The sequence below is a fragment of the Mustela nivalis genome (assembly GCF_964662115.1).
Source record: "Mustela nivalis genome assembly, chromosome: 12".
In the NCBI taxonomy this organism is placed as follows: Eukaryota; Metazoa; Chordata; class Mammalia; order Carnivora; family Mustelidae; genus Mustela; species Mustela nivalis.
This window is the reverse complement of record NC_139031.1, coordinates 25,144,527-25,154,345: the sequence shown is the minus strand read 5'-3', so window position 1 is coordinate 25,154,345 and position 9,819 is coordinate 25,144,527. Positions and strand designations below refer to the sequence as shown.

The 9,819-nt window shown below is 36.5% G+C and overlaps 1 pseudogene across 1 annotated transcript; it reads right to left on the bottom strand.

Annotated features, from left to right (window-relative positions):
- Nucleotides 1-603: 603 nt before the first annotated feature.
- Nucleotides 604-9,612, bottom strand: LOC309844658 (proteasome subunit alpha type-1 pseudogene; annotated as a pseudogene). The gene is made up of 2 exons: nt 9,546-9,612; nt 604-1,453 (listed from the first exon to the last, which is right to left on the bottom strand). The product of its transcript is annotated as a proteasome subunit alpha type-1 pseudogene (transcript).
- Between the last annotated feature and the right edge of the window lie 207 nt (nt 9,613-9,819).

Sequence of the window (9,819 nt, the reverse complement as noted above, 5' to 3'; positions counted from 1 at the left end):
GAACAGGTATCACTTCAGTCAATGAAAATTTGTATGAAGAATATCTGTGGCTGTGGAGATAAATCAAGCAGCCAAGGAACATAAAAAATATGAAAGGATGGTGGCAAGCTACAAGCAGATTAGCACATATTTATTCAGCAGACAAAGGGACAGAGCTTAGACTTGGCAGGCCTTTTCTATAGAAAACCTCATGGGCTCTTCCCTTCAGCTATTCCCTAAATGAAAGAGAAGAACAGGGTTTCTGAGAATGGTGGTCAATCCTTAAAACCTCATTTTTTAAATACAAACCATCTCCCCTTTTTCCTTTATGATTAACTTTGTGGGGAGGGGGGTGCAGCAGGTAGAAAATTGTATTTCGCAGTTGTCTTTAAAGCCACAAAGACACTATGTTCTTCATCTAGAAACATTAGTACAGATAACTATATTTTTCTAGAAAATGATTATATATAGACCCTCTCAAGGAAAAATGCACATCACTATATGGTTTCAGATGAGTTGCTGGGAAAACATACCTGGACTGGTTCCTAAAACACACCCTAAGACCACCTTGCATCTTTGGGTTCAAAGTATAGATTATCGCCATCAGTATGTGTTCCTGCATTCTTACATATTTGAAAATACACATATAGATGGGTTTGTAACTTCATATTCTGTTGGTTCATTAGCAGGTTGAGCAGGCTGTGCCTTTCTCTGTGGTCTTTTTTCAAGTCCTTCCAGGAACAGAGATACATCATCATCAACATTATCATCATCATAAATTGTAAACTCAAGTCTTTACCAACAATTCCAATGGAGACGTTCTTTGTAGTTAGGTACTATTCTGCAGGAATTGTTTCTCGTAAGACATGTAGACCATGTTTAATCAGTTCATTCAAATTGCACTCCATAAACCCAGACATACGTCTCTCCAAGTAAGTATGAGATGATTGAGAGCAGGCTGCCATGGACATGGCTCTACAGTCAAAATAGTTGGCAGATGGACAGGTTTGGAAAACGTGAGGGCCCATATCATCATAACCAGCAATAAGCAGTCCAACACCATATGGTCTCCAGCCATATCACTGTGTTGGTGTCTGGGTCTTACTTCCAATTAGAGATACAAGATGAGACCCAGGAAGATGTCTGTCAAATACAAACCCAGAATCCAAACACTTCTGGCACATAAAATTATATAACAGTCCGGCATCAGAAGTAAGTCCCACAGTTGAGATACCAATATGGTTGTTAACATGGAGAATTATTTTCTGATGAGCTGTAAGCTCTGACTGTGCTCTCTTCAGTGCAACCAACATTGCATGGGTTTTTGATTTCAGACCAACCACAGCCGAACCTTGCTTGACAGCTTCCATTGCATACTCAATCTGATGAATCCTGCCCTGAGGGCTCCAAACTGTGACATTATTGTCACAGTTTGTTGTGAGACACGGTTCTGGATTGGGTCTAGCTGCAGCCTCTTGCAGAGGTGTGAATTCAGGAGGGTCCTGTGATGAACTTTTTTTTTTTTTAAAGATTTTATTTATTTATTTGACAGACGGAGATCACAAGTAGGCAAAGAAGCAGGCAGAGAGAGAGGAGGAAGCAGGCTCCCTGCTGTGCAGAGAGCCCAATGCAGGGCTCGATTCCAGGATCCTGGGATCATGACCTGAGCCGAAGGCAGAGACTTTAACCCACTGAGCCACCCAGGTGCCCCCATGATGAACTTTTCATAAGAATAAACATATAGGGAAAATTATCCTATTCTGCTGTTGATAGTGTGGACTAATTTCTTGGGGGAATTGCTATTGTAAGGAATTATATGCAATAATTCATCTGCTAATAAAAATTCACAACACAAACAAGTGTATCTATTATAGGGGTGCCTGGGTGACTCAGTCAATTAAGTATCTGCCTTTGGCTCAGGTTCTGATCTCAGGGTCCTGAGATCGAGGCCCGCATCAGGCTCCCTGCTCAGCGGGGAGCCTGCTTCTCCCACTCCCTCTGCCTGCCACTCCCCCTGCTTGTGTTCACTCTCTCTCTGTCAAATAAACAATTAAAATCTTAAAGAATATCTGTTATAATAGCTGTTAGTGAAAAATATCATTAATGTGTGAATTGTGAGGCTCATTGATTTTTCCACATCAACAATCAGATCATTCCTCATTTATTTAAAAATTCTGTCAGATACAGTAGTTCTCTTTCTTAATGAGTTTATTTCCCTTCTGTCTCATTAGGAGAGCCCAGAATGTAGAAAATAAAGTTTCTTGTGTTTTTGTGTTTATTTGTTTTTGTATTTCCACATCTTCTAAAATTCCTTAACAGAAGCCTGAATAAAGGTGTCCTCAACATCCATCTTCCTCACTTTTCCATCCATAACCATTACAAACATCTGTACATACATATCCCACAAACACATGTCCCTTATGGCTACATACAGCTCAGATCTTTCCAGACCTTACTTCAATAAATATGCAGCTAATAATAAGAGCTTGATCTAATCTGCCTTATTCAAATTGGAAAATATATTTAAAAATCCATGTAAGAAACCTATTTTAATAGAAATATAGAAATATCAAACCAGAGGGAAAAAAAGAATAGAAATATGCTGAACTTATATAAATATATTTATCATTAAAATATTCAGCATTAAAATGTCCATTCTTCTCAATGTGACCTATAGATTCAAGGTAATCATAATACCAGTATGTTTTTCAATATAAATAGACAAAGTAACTTTAAATTCATGCAAAGGACCTAAAATAAATGAGGAACAAAGCTGGGCATCAAGTATACAGGAAATTCACAGTAATCTAAATAATGTAATACGCAATAAAATAAACAGATGGAACAGGAATGTATTCACACATATATGGTTGGTTTACTTTTTAAGAAAGTGTCAGAGCAACTTGATGGAGAAATGAAACTTTTTAAACAAATGATGCTAGAAAACTTGAATATCCATTTGGGAAAACAAAAACAGGAAATAATTCACATACCTATCTCATATCATCTACCAAAAATTAGTGTGATGTGATCATTGACTTAAATGTAAAAGCTAGGTATATAAAGCTTCTATGAGAGGACACAAGAAAATAGAGTCATGAATCAGAAACAAATAAGGATTTTCTTTGAAATAACCCAAAAGAAACAATTGATAGGTTAAACTATATAAATATTAAATCCTTTCTGTTATCAAAATACACTATTAAAAAAATAATGAGGCAAGGTATTAACAGAGGGGAAAATATAACATATATATCTAATGAAGAACTCATCATATACATAATGGAACTTTCCCAATTCAACAGTTAAATGACAAAAAAAAAAATCAATAAAGAAATGATCAAAAGACTTGAACATGCATTTTCCAAACTAACAAAAGGGAAGTAACAATAATCACATAAACATGAATCAAATCAGGAAAATGTAAATTAAAACAATAATGAGGTAGCACTACTCAAACACCAGAAGGGTGAGAGGATGATGGACATCAAAAGTCGGTAAGGATAAGACACAAATGTAACTGTCCTATATTGCTGGGGGGGGCACTTTCTAACAAAAATAACCTGACAACATATTACTTTGAAAGTACTGTCCTACATGTTCATCCAAGAGAAACAGATGTCCACAAAAAGACTGATTATGGAAGTTCATAACAACTTTACCCATAATATTATAATATTCTTAAACTTAGTATTACACAAGTGTCCACCCACAGCAGAATGGATAGCTAATTGTGCTGTATTCATACAATGGAATATTAATTGTAAAAATTAGCAAATCACTGATCCATAAAACAAAATGGATGATTATCAAAGGCTTTATGATGTGTGAAATAGCTAGGAACAAAAGAGAACATAATGTACATTTTCATTCAGAGGAATTTCTAGAATAGATAAAAATAATCTGTGCAGAAAGTTTTTAAAAATGGTCACCTCTGAGGAGATATTTGTCAAGATCAAGAAACAAGAGAATAATAAGAGGGGATGAAATATTCTATATCTGAATAGGAGTTATTCAGATCCAGTTATGAAAAATATGAAATTAAACACTGGAGATATGTATTTTAAAGTACTTACATTTTATATCAAAGAAAATCTGCAAGCAAACATCGAATTCTAATTAGTAAGGCATGATTTTCAGTTTTGTTATGAATTCTAAAACACTTCCTGTATTTTTTGAGGTTAAGCAGATATAGTAGAAAATGGGATCTAGATATATCACTACTCACAAAGAGAATTACACATAAAGAAAACCAGAGAGCCAGATTGTACCATGTGCTCCATGAGACATGAATTAGAACTGGTGGTATTTACAATAGGTTCACAAGAAAAAATGACTACATATGTGTATGATGTATTTTTTTAATAAATTAATTTATTTTCAGAAAAACAGTATTCATTATTTTTTCACCACACCCAGTGCTCCATGCAATCCGTGCCCTCCATAATACCCACGACCCGGTACCCCAACCTCCCACCCCCCCCCCACCACTTCAAACCCCTCAGATTGTTTTTTGGAGTCCATAGTCTCTCATGGTTCACCTCCCCTTCCAATTTCTCCCAACTCCATTCTCCTCTCTAACACCCCTTGTCCTCCATGCTATTTGTTATGTTCCACAAATAAGTGAGACCATATGATAATTGACTCTCTCTGCTTGACTTATTTCACTCAGCATAATCTCTTCCAGTCCCGTCCATGTTGCTACAAAAGTTGGGTATTCGTCCTTTCTGATGGAGGCATAATACTCCATAGTGTATATGGACCACATCTTTCTTATCCATTCGTCCGTTGAAGGGCATCTTGGTTCTTTCCATAGTTTGGCGACCGTGGGCATTGCTGCTATAAACATTGGGGTACAGATGGCCCTTCTTTTCACAACATCTGTATCTTTGGGGTAAATACCCAGGAGTGCAATTGCAGGGTCATAGGGAAGTTCTATTTTTAATTTCTTGAGGAATCTCCACACTGTTCTCCAAAGACGCTGCACCAACTTGCATTCCCACCAATAGTGGAAGAGGGTTCCCCTTTCTCCACATCCTCTCCAACACATGTTGTTTCCTGTTTTGTTAATTTTGGCCATTCTAACTGGTGTGAGGTGATATCTCAATGTGGTTTTAATTTGAATCTCCCTGATGGCTAGTGATGATGAACATTTTTTCATGTGTCTGATAGCCATTTGTAGGTCTTGATTGGAGAAGTGTCTGTTCATATCTTCTGCCCATTTTTTGATATGTTTGCCTGTTTCGTGTGTGTTGAGTTTGAGGAGTTCATTATAGATCCTGGATATCAACCTTTTGTCTGTACTGTCATTTGCAAATATCTTTTCCCATTCCGTGGATTGCCTCTTTGTTTTTTTTGACTGTTTCCTTTGCTGTGCAGAAGCTTTTGATTTTGATGAAGTCCCAAAAGTTTATTTTCGCTTTTGTTTCCTTTGCATTTGGAGACATATCTTGAAAGAAGTTGCTGTGGCTGATATCGAAGAGATTACTGCCTATGTTCTCCTCTAGGATTCTGATGGATTCCTGTCTCACGTTGAGGTCTTTTATCCATTTTGAGTTTATCTTTGTGTACGGTGTAAGAGAATGGTCGAGTTTCATTCTTCTACTTATAGCTGTCCAGTTTTCCCAGCACCACTTATTGAAGAGACTGTCTTTTTTCCACTGTATATTTTTTCCTGTTTTGTCAAAGATTAATTGACCATAGAGTTGAGGGTCCATATCTGGGCTCTCACTCTGTTCCACTGGTCTATGTGTCTGTTTTTATGCCAGTACCATGCTGTCTTGGTGATCACAGCTTTGTAATAAAGCTTGGAATCAGGTCACGTGATGCCCCCAGCTTTACTTTTGTTTTTCAACATTTCCTTAGCAATTCGGGGTCTCTTCTGATTCCATACAAATTTTTGGATTATTTGTTCTAGCTCTTTGAAGAATACCAGTGGAATTTTGATCGGAATGGCATTAAAAGTATATATTGCTCTAGGCAGTATAGACATTTAACAATGTTTATTCTTCCAATACAAGAGCATGGAATGGTCTTCCATCTTTTTCTGTCTTCTTCAATTTATTTCATGAGTGTTCTGTAGTTCCTCAAGTACAGATCCTTTACCTCTTTTGTCAGGTTTATTCCCAGGTATCTTATGGTTCTTGGTGCTATAGTAAATGGAATCGATTCTCTAATTTCCCTTTCTGTATTTTCATTGTTAGTGTATAAGAAAGCCACTGATTTCTGCACATTGAAGCAGAAGGAAAACTTCCAGACTCTTTCTATGAAGCCAGCATTACCCTGATCCCCAAACCAGGCAAAGACCCTACCAAAAAGGAGAATTTCAGACCAATATCACTGATGAATATGGATGCTAAGATTCTCAACAAGATCCTAGCCAACAGGATCCAACAGCACATTAAAAAGATTATCCACCATGATCAGGTGGGATTCATCCCTGGGCTACAAGGATGGTTCACCATTCGCAAATCAATCAATGTGATACAACAAATTAATATGAGAAGAGAGAAGAATCACATGGTCCTCTCAACTGATGCAGAAAAAGCATTTGACAAAATCCAGCATCTGTTCCTGATTAAAATGCTTCAAAGTATAGGGATAGAGGGAACATTCCTGAACCTCATCAAATCTATCTATGAAAGACCCACAGCAAATATCATCCTCAATGGGAAAAAGCTTGCAGCCTTCCTGTTGAGATCAGGAACAAGACAAGGATGCCAACTTTCACCACTCTGGTTCAACATAGTATTAGAAGTCATAGCAACAGCAATCAGACAACAAAGAGAAATAAAAGGTATCCAAATTGGCAATGAAGAAGTCAAACTCTCTCTCTTCGCAGATGACATGATTCTTTATATGGAAAACCCAAAAGACTCCACCCCCAAACTACTAGAACTCATACAGCAATTCAGCAACGTGGCAGGATACAAAGTGATGTATTTTTTTTATTCCCAATTTTGTCTGCTAAATTTGCCCCCAAACAGTGACCCAGCAGAAATAATGACCATATCTGGGGCCCCTGGGTTGTTCAGTTGGTTTAGCAGCTGTCTTCAGCTCAGGTCATGATCCCAGGTCCTGGAATCGAGCCCCACCTTGGGCTCCTTGCTGAGCGGGAAGCCTGCTTTTCCCCTGCCCACTATTCCCCCTGCTTGTGCTTGTTCTCTCCCCCTTTCCCTAATAAATAATAAAATTTAAAAAAACAGAAATAATGAAATCTAGCACCAAGATCTTGGTTGCTAAATGTAGTTTTTATAAGGAATAAGCTCCTTGGACATATGGCCAGTTCCAGGGTTGGGACCAGGAACACAAAGTTGGCCTGGAATATCTTGTCCTATCAGAAAATAAAGAAGGGTTCTGAGAATGACTGGTACACAAAAATGAACATAAGGATTAGCTTAGTGGAACTTCCACTGACCAAAAGTAGAACATTTTGAACATTAAATAATGATGGAAATAAATTAGAACTCACTGCATAAAATAGCAATCTCTAGGCTTATGCCATCATGAATAAATGAGTGAATAAATAAATAGAATAGAGGGGAAAATCTTTCAGCAAGATGCTAATTAAAATATATAACTGGAATGATGAAGTTTTAACATTGATTAAAGGAAGCTAGAAGCTCTTGGGTGAAAATTAATGAAGATAGGATATTTAACATAGTCTCAACATCTCTCTAAAAATTATTATTAATTCCAAATGGGGAAAATAGACTTGATTATAAAGAAAACCAGTGGCTCCATCATAACCAAAGTCAACATACCTCTTCAGACAAACCTATGTCATTTTCTTCCTAACATGATGCACTGAGAATGACATAACACTAGTTATGTGCTTTCCATGCCAAAAGTGTAGAGACAGAGAAGAGAGACTATAAATGATAAAGCAACTGGGCCACATGTTAGCAACTGGCTACTTTAGGTAAAGATTACATGTCTTTATTTACAACAGTGTTACATTCCCCCGAACCCATCATAAACTGAAAATATAGAAAATCAAAAATATATGTAATATACCTAACGTACTGAACCTCATTGCTTAGTGTGGCCTCCCTTAAGAGTGCTCAGATCAGAGGCACTTGGGTGGCTCAGTTGGTTAAGTGTCCTTCTTGATATTGGTTCAGATCATGATCTCAGGGTCCTGGGATTGAGCCCCAGGCCAGACTCCATGGAGTCAGTTTGAGATTCTCTCCCTCTTCCTCTACCCCTCCCCCTACTCACGTTCTTTCTCTCTCTCAAATAAATAAAATCTTCTTTTTAAAAAGTGCTCAGAACCCTGATATGAGCCTACAGTTGAGCAAAATCATCTAAGACAAAGACAATTTTATAATAAAATAGTGAACATTTCATGTCAATTATAATTTTCATGTTATTTATAGTATCTGAAAAAGAGAATGGTTGTGCCAGTACAAAATAGTTGAAGGATTATTGGTTGTTTACCATTGTGATTGTGTGGATGACTGGGAGCTGTGTCTGCTCCCATATTGCTATGGTCCTTCGTATTGCTAGCCCAGGAAAAGATCAAAATTCAGAATTTGAAGAACACTTCCCCTGAACGCACATTGCTTTCGCACCATCATAAAGTTACAAAATCATTAAGTTGGCCATCTAAGAAGTTATAAAATACCTATTAGCCTTTGTTTTTATGGAACTTAGGTTCTGTAGGGGTAAGACCCCAAATTATTTATGTCTATACGTATATTTGTATATGTGTGTATATATTTGTATATATGTATATATGTGTGTATATATATGTGTTTGTGTATATATATGTATGTATATATGTGTGTGTATATATATGTGTGTACATGTGTACGGGTATATATATCCAATATATGTGTGTGTGTGTATATGTGTGTGTATATATATATATGTGTATATATGTGTGTGTGTATATATGTGTGTGTATATATATGTGTGTGTATATGTGTGTGTATATGTGTGTGTATATATATCCAATATATGTGTGTGTATATATGTGTGTGTATATCTGTGTGTGTGTGTGTGTGTATAGATCTAAAACAAGCCACTAAACTACACAATTTCAGATGAGGATAATTTCTATATCTATGAGAGGAAGGAAAATGAGATATAAAACAATACATATTCTTTAAAGAATAATATTGTTCTAACAGGGTTGATATCTATTGTCTTGGGGATAATCTGGTCTTTATATCTTAATGCTAAATATATTATGCATAGTTTCTGCCTGATAAAACTTAATTAAATGACCGAAGGTAGTATACCTTAATATTCTAGGAAATATTCTTAATATTTAATATTCTAGGAAATCATTGACAGCACTTTGAATGCACCAGGAAATTATGTCAGGGTACCAATCTTAAAGTTTAAAAAGTCTGCATCCAGAATGGGAAAGCACTCTTTCCCGCCTAATTTCATTTTTGTATATTGACCTAGAAAAAGCACCTTAAATTTTACAAAGATCACACATTTCACAACGAAAAATTATGCAGAAACTTTGAGAAAAGGGACTATTTGTTCTCAGGCCATCTCAAAGTGATGCAGGACCCTACTTAAATCATACCTCATTGTTTAGTATCACTCACCCGTTTCTTCTAACTGGAGAGTTAAAATGATCATATGAGAGGCTGGTAGCATAAGACAGATTACCATCGGTTTAACTTGCCATCACCCGGTTAGAATATAATGAAGGGAAATGGGAACAGAGGCTTATAAAATATTGCATATAAATAGGTGTTTAGGTATAGTTATGGAACAGAAGTAAAAACATATAAATATAGATGAAATCTTTTTTTTTTTTTTTAAGATTTGTTTTAGAGAGCATGCACGTGCAAGGGAAGTACAGAGAGACAGAGAAAG